Genomic DNA, 11,804 nt, shown 5'->3' with positions numbered 1-11,804 from the left:
GGAGAGAGAGATTTACACAGTAGGAGTCCTACTCTTGTCAGCTATGGTTCTTACAAGTTACAACAATTCGACGCAAAGAAAATAATTTTTGGCATGGTTATCTAGAAGAGGAGACATGCAAACCGTCTGGCTAACCAATGAATCTTAATTACAAACTCATAGAATCTAGAAAATACTCGTGCTAAAAACACAGAATTATGCGAAAAGGTTGGTTGATGGGCTTAATTAGCTACCTATCCTACATCACTCTGACATGGCCCATGCAGTGAGTGAGGCTTGTCAATTCATGCAAGAATCCTACAAGAATGTTGCCTATGGTAGTTGATAGAAGATCTTCTACCAAAATGCCATATGTTGTGCATTTGTAGGCAGGGATTTAATCTCCTACAAGATCAAGAAACAGAGCGTGGTAGCAAGATTAATCCCAGAATCTGAGTTGGCTTGTCAGAGTATGCCACATAATCTGTGTTTGTTCCCAACTTCCCATTGCACAGGGACTATATCTGTTACCATGCCCGAAAGTACAATTAGAATCACGTTCAGACCCACACAAAGTCATCAGATCAAGCACATCAAAGTGGAGTAATTCGTCTCAGAGAAACTTGACACTAATCTTACAAATAGACGATATGTTTCATCAAAATCTATCTAACCATTGCATTGGTTTTAAGTACTGTTTTCCAAGCTGGAAATGGACAATAACAGTTCACTACCTCGAGTGTCAGCAAATGGGTTGAATACGTACGTATTCAGTTATCTTCCATTTATGAAAGACCAAGTCCTATAACTTTGTGTAGTATATGTATCTTGTTTGTGTTTACCTAGACTCAGTGCCTGCTTTCTTAGGTGAAATCACTCTTGTGTTGTTCTGTTGAAGCTGGGGATCAAAATCAATCCTCTCTTATCAATGTTCGACATTTTGTTACCATTATCTGGCTAGTTTGTTGCAAATTCTTATATTTGCAACTTGAATGCAATTTTATTTGGATTTCTGTAGATAACTGATGGACAAAGTTTTTATCCAAAATTTAAGTGTGAGCTTTATTTTCCAGGTCCCAAAACTGTGAAGCATTTTGCTAACAAGGAGCACATGGGTTTCAGGTGATCTTTAATCATCAATCTTTTGTGAACTAATGTTTCATCCACTGTATTTAAATCATATCTAAGTAGGCTAACAAATGATGCAGTAATGTTAACGATTTCCCCCAAGTGACTCGGCCGTTTTATCTGCAGAAAACCTGGAGGTATGCTATTTTGCTTGTATTGTTCCTTCTAATTAATGAGAAAAGGCTTACCCAGCTGTAGTATCACTGGTAAGCATTGTTTTATGAAGCAGCATGCTTAATATTCCTAATGCTGCAGGGAAAACCAGTGATTGTGAAATACGTCAAGTTTCAAAATGTCCGAAGGTATATTTGTGGTCTTTGTGTGACCCTTTACTTATTAACAATTGTTGTTACATATCTAAAAGAAAGTGAGCCCGTTGTTAATTGTTGCCTGAATCAGCTTGACAATTTTCATCGAAGAAAATCAATCTGGTTCAGAATTGACAAAAATCCAAAAGATTGTTCTCCATGGAACAACGTAAGTTTCTTCGTCTTTTTTCCTTCTATCTTCACTTTTTTAATCACCATCTCTTTAAATTTACCACATCTCAAAGTTTAAATTGATGACCGAGCTAATCGAATGGTGCCTTGTTTCCTCTGGTTATTCACATGCTATTTTTTCATGCTGCAGGGTGGAAACAACAGATATGAAAAGTTTGAAGAAGGTCGAGGATCACTGAACCCGATCTTGTCGCGTTTGAAGATAAGTTTTTTCGTTATATTTGCAAGCATTTCAATATATTCTTGTTCATAAACCGAAAGCGAGGACTCACATGTCAAAGAGAAATTTACATTGCCTTTGTTGGTCCAACTTTGAACATTAGAAGTTTTACTTTGACATGTATTTTGACCATCTCCAATGGAGAAATAGCGGAGCCTCCCACTCAAGAGTAATTGGTGCAGAGACACTTGTTTTTTTAAAATTTTTTAATTTTTTTTTGTTTTAATTATTATAAATATAAATTAATTTTATTATTTATTTTTAAATATAAATATTATTTAAATAATAATAAAGTATTTATTTTATTATTTTAATAATGAGATATCTAAAATAAAAATTAAAAATAATAATTATTGATTTTTTAAATATTTATTTATTTATGTTAATTAGTAATAATTAAGGAATAATTTGATTTAATGATTTATAAATAATATAATTTAATATAAAGATGTTCACTTCGCACTATGAAATACTTTAATTGATCATTTGTGATATGAATATAGTCATTCAAATTATATATTTAAATTATAAACTTAAATATTATTATTTAAATTTATTAATAATATAATATTGATTATATAATATACACATTAGTCATAATTAAAAATATATTAAATAAAAGATAATAACTAATATATGTAATATAAAAGGAATATTTTGATAATATTCGTTTTGGTGTGAGATTTGAAGTAAATGAGTTGGAGATGGATGTTGTATTTGGTGCAAAGATCGCATTATTTTAGTGTAAAATTTGCACCAAAATAGATTTTGTGGTTGGAGATGGTCTTATGATATGGTTTCATTAATAGGTGGAATAGGTCTTTTGTGCGACGGTCTCACGAATCTTTATCTGTGAGACGGGTCAATCCTAGCGATATTCACAATAAAAAGTAATACTCTTAGCATAAAAAATAATATTTTTTCATGGATGACCCAAATAAGAGATCCGTCTCACAAAATACGAATCGTGAGATGGTCTCACACAAGTTTTTGCCTAATAGGTGTACCCATTATAGTTATTTCGATTATTTATTTAGGGAGTATTTGGAAATTGGAATCATTAAAAAAGTAATTTTTCGTTTTGACTTAAAAAATCAGTTTTATCTATTTTTCTTGAATCCATATTATGTGTTAGTTTATGGTTAGTCTAGTTGAAATCCAAAAGTTGTTGGGAGGTTAATTTTGATTGTAGAAAAATGATTTTGGTAAAAATTTAGTATTAAAATCATTTATTTATCAAAAAGTGCACTCATGATTTTTAGGTTTTCAGCATTTTTTTCATAATCTATAAAATTGATCATTTTTACATAAACATAATTTTTTTGTAAAAACTCGTACTTATTTATATTATGTTATTTTGTTAGGAAAAAAATAGGTTGTATTATATCATATTTGGGAAATCTTGGAGGATTCGGTTGTTTCGTTTCGAAAAGTTTGGCTTGATGGAATTACTTGCATATCTTAATTTGCTCAAAATGATAACACTTTTTAATTACCAAATTATTTAGTAAATCAAGTTAAGAGCTTTCTAAAGGATTTAACTTGATGAATATGGCCGAATTAATTTTCCTCGTAATTTCTATTTGAAATTTATCTCTCTTTCTTTTTTTTAAGGGAAATTAATTATTAGTCTATTTCAAAGTCATAATTACAAAAATGACATTCTTTATTACATATTTTGCATTATGTCTTATTTAATTAAAAAATCCTAAAATACCCTTTTTTCTATGAACACACATATTCCATTTTCGTGATTCATTTGTTTAATTATCTATTATTTCTCTTTAAGAGTTGATTTAACATTTGTTCTGTTTTATTTAATTTATAATATATTAATTTTTTTAATACTACTTACTTATATCAATAAACATATTTTAATAAAATTATGAATTGTTAGTTTGAATTAGTGCATACGAAACCACCAAGATTATAATATTTTAATTACGATTGTTGCTCATCTAAAATAATATTAAAAAAATTACCAATCACCATGGTTATGAAACATAATAATTACATCAATGTGAGTTTATACAAATATAAACAAAAAATCTGATGGTCTCAATTAAGTCTCTACTGTATTCAATGCTAACAGTTTATGAGTATGCACAACAAACCTTCAAAAAAATAAAATGCATAAAAATGATACTCGACAAAAGAATTAATTTATCTCAAATTATCACTACTCTATGTTCAAATACATGGAATTCATAAGATTATTCGAGAAATTGTGAAAATCAAATAAAGAGTTTGAGATAAAAAAAATTGATGGTGAATAGAGTTTAAATGATAGTGGATATCTATGTAATTTGATATGATAAAAAAACTATTTTGGTAAATTAATTTAATTGAAAACTAAAATTGATTATATAATTGTGTGAAGTCTATCCAAATTTCAAGGCAAATATCCAATCAAATAAATCATTTTGTGTTAATTTGACTAATACATCAATGAATTAACTTCTTTATTAAATGTTATAAGAAAATAACTTCTTTATTAAATGAAAACTTTGAGAAAGGTGTCTCTCAAAGAACCTTCCAAGAATTTAGCAGAAGAAGAAATGCCAAGAAGTTAGTGGGAAGTTGCAATCTGATCAACGTCTGTGTACATAAATATACGAGTTGAACAGAAGAATTCATCACTTCAATACACTCTAAATACACTAACAATTGCGTGATGTGAAGAAGAGAGAAGCAAGAGAAAACTTGGTCAATAGAGTTTTTCTCATTTTCTTTTGTAGGTTTCTGTTGTAAAGCTCTTGTATATGCAAATTTGTTGTGAATATCAATAAAGGATTTAGGTTGTTCTCATGTGTATGTAGATCGTTTGTTACCGAACCACGTAATTCGCTCTAGTCTCCATTTTCTATCTTGATTTATTGAATGCCCCGAGTTCAAGTTTACGTTGTGCATGGTCATGGTATAAACGTCCATGATCTTATATACAGAAGTCCTGGAAGTTCGCTTCATAAATTCACACACCACACGCATACATCCTGGTTTATAATTGGAAATTTTGGATGTTCTTTTGGTACATCTTTTGGTATTATATTCCGGTCACATTCTCAGCAATTGGCGTCGTCTGTGGGAAATGAAACTACGGCCGACAATCAATTGAGAAGATGGGATTGATGGAATTTGACATCGATAAGTTAACTGAAAACAATGACTTCAAGTTGTGGTGAATCAAGATGCGTGCCATTTTGATTCAACAAGGCTTAGTCGATGCCTTGAAGGGAGAAGATGCAATCTCAGGAGATTCAAAGAAGAAGGCTGTTAATATAGCAAAGGCTCAATGTGCCATCATTCTATGCTTGGGTGATAAACCAGTTCGTGAAGTCTCAAAAGAAATCACAACCATGCAATGTGAAGTAAGCTTGAAAACTTGTATATGACCAAATCTCTTGCTAACGGATTGTACATGAAACAAAAGCCATATTCTTTCAAGATTGGTGAAGAGGAAGACATCTCAGATCAGATAGATGATTTTATCAAGATCTTATATGACCTTGAAAATATCGAAGTAAAACTAGAAGAGGATGACAACGTATTGATATTGTTAAATTATTTACAAATCCTACGAGAATTTCAGAGATGCTTTACTGTATGGAAGGGCACAATCCATCACTCCTGAGGAGGTGCAATCTGCCATCAAGGCCAAGGAATAACAAAAAAAAAAATAAAAATAAATCAATGACATGGACATGTTCATGGTGAATGCCTCAATACTAGGGGAAGATCTGATAAAAGACAGCAGAAGGGCACCAGGAATCGATCAAGATCTAAGTGTCATCCCAAATACAAGTGTTTTCTATGCCACAAGGAGGGACTTTAAATGTGACTGTTCGGACCGGGAAAAGGGACCTAGAAAAAACTAAAGATAATGGTGAGACGTTGGTGGCCTCTGATAGGTATGATTCGGCAGAAGTACTGGCCATTTCAGAACAAGATACAATGAATGAGTGGATTTTAGACTCAGGTTTGTGCCCTTCAAAATCATGGTTTGTGTCCCTACAAGAATCAGATTTAGCTATGATCATTCTGGGAAATAACAATTCATGTAGAGTAAAGGGAATAAGAACTCTCATGCCGCGCATGCATGATAGTGTAGACAGAATCTAAGAACATGTTAGGTATGTCCTTGAACTCAAGAGAAACCTTATATTTTTAGGCACTCTTGAATCACATGTATATGCTTTCAAATCTGATAATGGGAATATGAAAGAATTTGGAGAATCTCTGGTTGTCATGAGAGTCGTTAGAAAGAATTCTTTGTACATTCTTTGGGGAAATACGGTGTTGGGTGGATAATTTAATGTAGAAAACCGAGATAACAAATCAAGACTTTTGTAATGCCCGAGATTTTAGTTTGATACTTTTGAATTGTTATATATTATGAATAAGGCGATGGAAGAACAGACGTGGAGAAGCGACGTTGCAAATCGAGTTTGTTGACAAAGAGAGAGACCGCACCCGCGCCAAGAAGTAGACCGCACCCGCGGTGTAAGGGCAGAAAGTTGGATTTTTGATTTCAATAGCCACCGCACCCGCGCTTAAGCTTCTACCGCACCCGTGCTTGGAGGGCAGTAGGGTATGTTTTTGGGGCAGAACGTGCACCGCGGTGCAAAAAGTGAGCGCACTCGCGGTGTGACGTGCAGCATGAAAAATAAGCCACGTTTCCTGGTGTTGCATGCAGTATATATATGATGTCTTCTTTCGAAATTCAGAGAGAAAAGAGCCGAGACTCTCTAGGGAAAAAACTTTCTTGTTTTTGTAGGTTAAATTGTGAATTGTGAGAAATCCGTCCGTCCGATTTTGAATCCGACTTCAATTCTGAGTTCCTCTCGACACGAGCTACACAAGGACGTAAGTTTTATTACGTTTTGAGATGATTTGAAAATATAATGTTGATGGAATTGAATATGATTCATATATGTTGTTCTCGAGACAATAGACATCGTATAATCGAAACCGGATTAAAGGTCAGACTGTTTATGAAATTGTTATGAATTTTCAGAGTTGATTCAATTGTGGTTATACCGATTTGATATCAAAATTATGTTGTTATCGATTATGAGGTGTTGGAATTGATATCTGATTTATACTGTATCGCTGGGTATATTGATATTATTCAGATTTGGATCAGATGAGTTGTTGATTCGAATATACTGATATTGTATTGCCGGTATTGCGAGACTGTACAGAATTGAGATTATGATTCGTATTGATAGAGATTATGAGTTGTATGATTATATATGTGATGTTGAGATTTACGGGGCTATCAAGACCGTATTGTTATGCCGTCGAGACATCAGTAGATTGATTTTGATCAGATTCAATAGTGATTGAGATTGCATTGTATGTCGTTGACATTGATCAGATTATGTGTTGCTTTGAGTATTGATCAGAACAGATATTGAATTGAGTTGTTCACTGATATTATACATATTCGATTGTCATTGCTAGATTGGGAATGGACAGATTTGAACCCGAAACTTCGACTTCGTTCGAGAAGAGAAAGGTATAAATCGATGTTAACTGGGAGATCGACTTGAGTTAGATTTAACTCGAGTTTCCCTAAACCACATACTTGTATGGTATTGTTTTTATACCTTTGTGTTTTAATGATTATGTTTATTCTATTGAATTAAAAAGTAGAAAGCAGAGAGCTATTGAGTGAGAGTCACTGACATAGGGGCTAGACTATGACAGAGGAGTCACTGGCCCATTGCACATTGTCAGAATAGGTTTAGTTTTTGAAAGACATGCCAAGACACTGGACGTTTGGTATATCGAGATGCTTCAGATACAAATAGCATCCTTATTACAGATTATTCGATATAGACTAGACTGAAGTCCAAAAATAAGAACGTACCGCCACCGCGACCGGTAGTAGTAGGTGGGAGACCTGTTACGTTCTTATTCACAGGGATCCCTAGATTAGATGAGAGATGAGTCGAGTCTGAGATGCCAAGTCATGAGTTGAATTACAGATTGTATAATTTATGTTTCGTAGATTTCAATTCATGTTTTATTTAAAGTTTGATATCGATTCGCATTGTCAGATTATAATACATGTAGTGATATCTGTTTAATGCTTTATTATACCATGGCATGTACATATTGTTTATACTGTGATTTATTCTCACCAGAGTTATCCGGCTGTTGTCTTGTTTGTATGTGTGCATGACAACAGGTGGGACATGATCGGGGTCAAGAAGATGATGAGAGAGGACAAGTTTAGCGTGGTGATTCCGGACTTGTTGTAGATATGGTTCTAACACTTGGAATCTAGTAGTTGAACCTTAGTCTAGTCTGAATGTGTATTGTACAAAATTGTATTTTTATACTGATATGTATATTAATTAAATTCCATTACGTTCCGCCCTTGCATTGTGAAAGAAAAAAATTTTAGACCCTATTTATCTTAATTGATAATTAAATCCCAAAAATGATTAAGAAGATGATTAACGTCCAGGTCCCCACAACAGGTGGTATCAGAGCATTAGGTTCTGTAGACTGAGATAGAAGTTATTGAGCGATGTAAAATGAGTTTTCTTTCATTGCATGTGGTTTATTATGATGTTGAATTACATTGTATATGCTAGCATGATATTATGTTTTACTGCTTTTAAATACATGTTACCTGAATATCTGAGATGATTTGGTAATATGTATTATTTGAAAAGGGATCAGAACCAATTCTTGATCAGAGGTAAGCTGATCAGAAAGGGACTGAGACAGATTTGTCTCATGTGATTGCTAACTCTTGTGATTATCAGATATACCTCCTCGCAGGATTCCAGAACGAGGTAGTACTTCGACTGATCAGGTAGATGTGTCGAGAAACTCTGATGGAAACACAGTTAAAGAGGTTTCAGTCATTTCAACCGCCGATTCTAACGGGTACTGAGACGCCAGTGGATTGTGAGAATTGGCTAGATGACAAGGAAATGCTATTTGAATTTCTTGATTTCACAGATGATTGTAGAGTTAAACTGATTGGGAACCAGTTACGGGAAGTCGCAAGGAGTTGGTGGCTGGTAACCAAAGAAGCCTTAGAACAGCGTGGTCCAGTGATTACATGGAAAATTTTTAAAGTTGAATTCAATCAAAGATTTTTTCCCGTATCATACAGACAGAATAAAGGTGCAGAGTTTGCAAATCTAAGACAGAGTCAGTTGAATATTGATGAGTATTTGGCCTAGTTCTTCACCTTGATACGTTTTGCCCCTCACGTGGCTAGGAATGATGCAGCTGTATTTGATCAGTTCATTCAGGGATTGAATCCAGAGATACGTACATTGGTAAATGTGAAACAACCTAATAACTTTGCTGATACTCTGAACAGAGCTAGAAGAGCAGAAACAGTTCTGATGAGACAAAAGGAAGCCTCGTATGTTCTTCCAGCACCGAGACCACAACAACTGCCTCCCAGAATCGAAATTGGCAGTAGCAGTGGTGGAAAGAAAGAACAGTTGAAAGCTCGAAAGAAGGAGTTCAAGAAGTTAGGGAGCAGTTCATCTAGCTCCAATGGTTCTAGCCCGATTTATTCGGGAATTTATTGCAGAACTTGCGGAGGGAGACATCCCACGGAGCAATGCCAGGGAGTGACTGATAGATGCAATATCTGTAGACAGCAGGGACATTTTGCTAGAGTTTGTCCACAGAGAGATTCCTGGAGATTTCATAGAGCAGAATCATCTGGTTGTAGTGACAGAGGGACAGACCCAGGATGCACTTGATGATACGGACAGGTAACTGTTCTTTTATGATTATTTTGAGTATGTATTAAGAGATATTAATACATCTTATACATAATTTTGTATGAATTGCATTGAGACATGCTTTATCTATTGGGTCTGTATTTACTGTAGTATTGATCTATTTACCTTTTGGGGAGAGGATTTGATATCAGTGACATTCTGTGAAATATTGTATACTGCAGTAAGATGAGAATGAGATTGAGTTAGATTATGTTGTACTTGTATTGTCTGATTCTGGCAGCATTATTGATATGGATATATGGAACAAGTACAGAGCTATTGTAGATTCTTACAAGGAAATGGTAAGATTCGGACCTGAAATGGCTGAAGAATGAATAATGTACGTTGATTACTGGAAATGAATATACCATAAGCTGATTGGTCAGTAGCAGGAGAATTGCTAAAGTCTTTCTAGATGAAATTTCGGATTTGCCTTATATCAGAGAGAGTGATTTCAGCCTTGATTTGATACCAGGTACTAGTTTTATTTTAGAAGTCCGTACAGAATGATACTGATTGATTTAAAAGAATTGAAATATCAGTTAGAAGATTTACTGACCGAAAGTTACATCTGATTGTATGTTCTCTGTAAAATACTTCAGTTCTGATTATGGGTTGATGAATCCTGTATTCAGAGGTATTCTGATGATTTTATGCCGTTTATCTATGATATTTTGTGATATACTCGTGGCATATGACTGACTGAATCGAATATTTTGTATTGAAGGATCTGAGAACTGAAATTGTTGTATACAGAAGTTGTTCAGATATGAATCTTAATTGAAACAGATTGTATTCCAAGTATGTGATATCCGAATATGGTATACCGATTGATATTAGCACAGCTAAGGCCATGATCAGTGATTGAGAACGACACCGATGGCAGAAAAGTCAAAAATTCATATTTGTCTGCGGTTAGCAAATTATGATATGTGACTGTTGCTGTGAAATTGCTTGAGAATTGTTATTGTTCTAAAACAGTATTGAAGACAGATTATATTGTTTGGGGGACATTATATTCGAAGATGATATAGCAGTTAATTTAAACAACATCGAAGATATGATCGAGTAGCCAAATTGACAGTATTATCAGAAATTACCGTTTATGAGGATCAGAGCAGCAGAGCATCGATCAGAGTAACAGATATGTGACAGAATCGTCTCTTTGCACCGAATATTTCAGATTGATATTACAGAATTCGATATCGATAGTCAGAACAGGGTGTCGATCAGAATATCAGGTAAGTAATACTGTCTGGTATGATAATAACTGACTTAGTTGTGCCAGATATTTTTCAAATCTGAAATGACCGATATGGTCAGAAGCGCACAGTGGTTGATTCAATATCCTTTTTAGTAGCAGAAGATGGGAAAACAGGAGATTGGTTATATCGATTATCGATTTTTGAATAGAAATGGGAGTACCTTTCTATAGATTTCGTAATGAAACCACCGAAATCTTTTCAAATTGTGATGCGAGGTGATTGTTGTTAATAGATTGCGTGAATTTGCATATATTATTTGTACATGAAGACTTACGGATATGACCAGTCGATGGAGATTTATGTCAGAAAAGAGGATAGATGGTACTGAACGCCAATGTTGATTATATCAGATTGTAATTTCGTTTGATTTTGTACTTTTGGCAGAGTATACAATGAACTCTTTCACTTATCGTCTATAGATCGACAGATAGTTGGAGCAACTATCCTGATACTGGAGGGTATCCAGGAACTGTAGGGCTGGATTTTAGCACTAGTTGATACGATGTGTTGTCACTTTGTGAATGATTGTACGACAATAGCTATCAGATGAATAATGAGATAGCTTCTTCCGAGGCATTGTACAATACAGATTCCAACTTTCCTTTATATAATGATAATACCTTGGAGATACCTAAGATAGAATCGGATACGGTCAAAGATATGGCTAAGAAAATGTAACTGATTTAGAAGAATGTGAAAACAGCTCAGAGTAAACAGACTGAATATGCCAACGTCGGACGATGACTGTTAGTATTTGCGACTGAAAATAGAATATATCCTTGACTAGGTTAAACAGATTTGATAACAGCTGATGGTGTTGATTTGTTATGAGCTGTGGATTGGTATATAGGGATGTTATATAGCCAGTATTGCAAGATTGATTTGAACAGGGTTATTCCGAAGGATATTATGATATTATACTTTTTGAATTATTATTCCAGTTTGGAAT

General features: G+C 34.0%; 1 pseudogene; it reads left to right on the top strand.

Annotated features, from left to right (window-relative positions):
• The first annotated feature begins 253 nt into the window (after window positions 1–253).
• Window positions 254–1,953, top strand: LOC142519598 (uncharacterized; annotated as a pseudogene).
• Window positions 1,954–11,804: the final 9,851 nt, after the last annotated feature.

The sequence above is a fragment of the Primulina tabacum genome, chromosome 11, assembly GCF_025594145.1.
Source record: "Primulina tabacum isolate GXHZ01 chromosome 11, ASM2559414v2, whole genome shotgun sequence".
NCBI lineage: Eukaryota > Viridiplantae > Streptophyta > Magnoliopsida > Lamiales > Gesneriaceae > Primulina > Primulina tabacum.
This window is presented reverse-complemented; position numbering and strand designations above follow the sequence as displayed.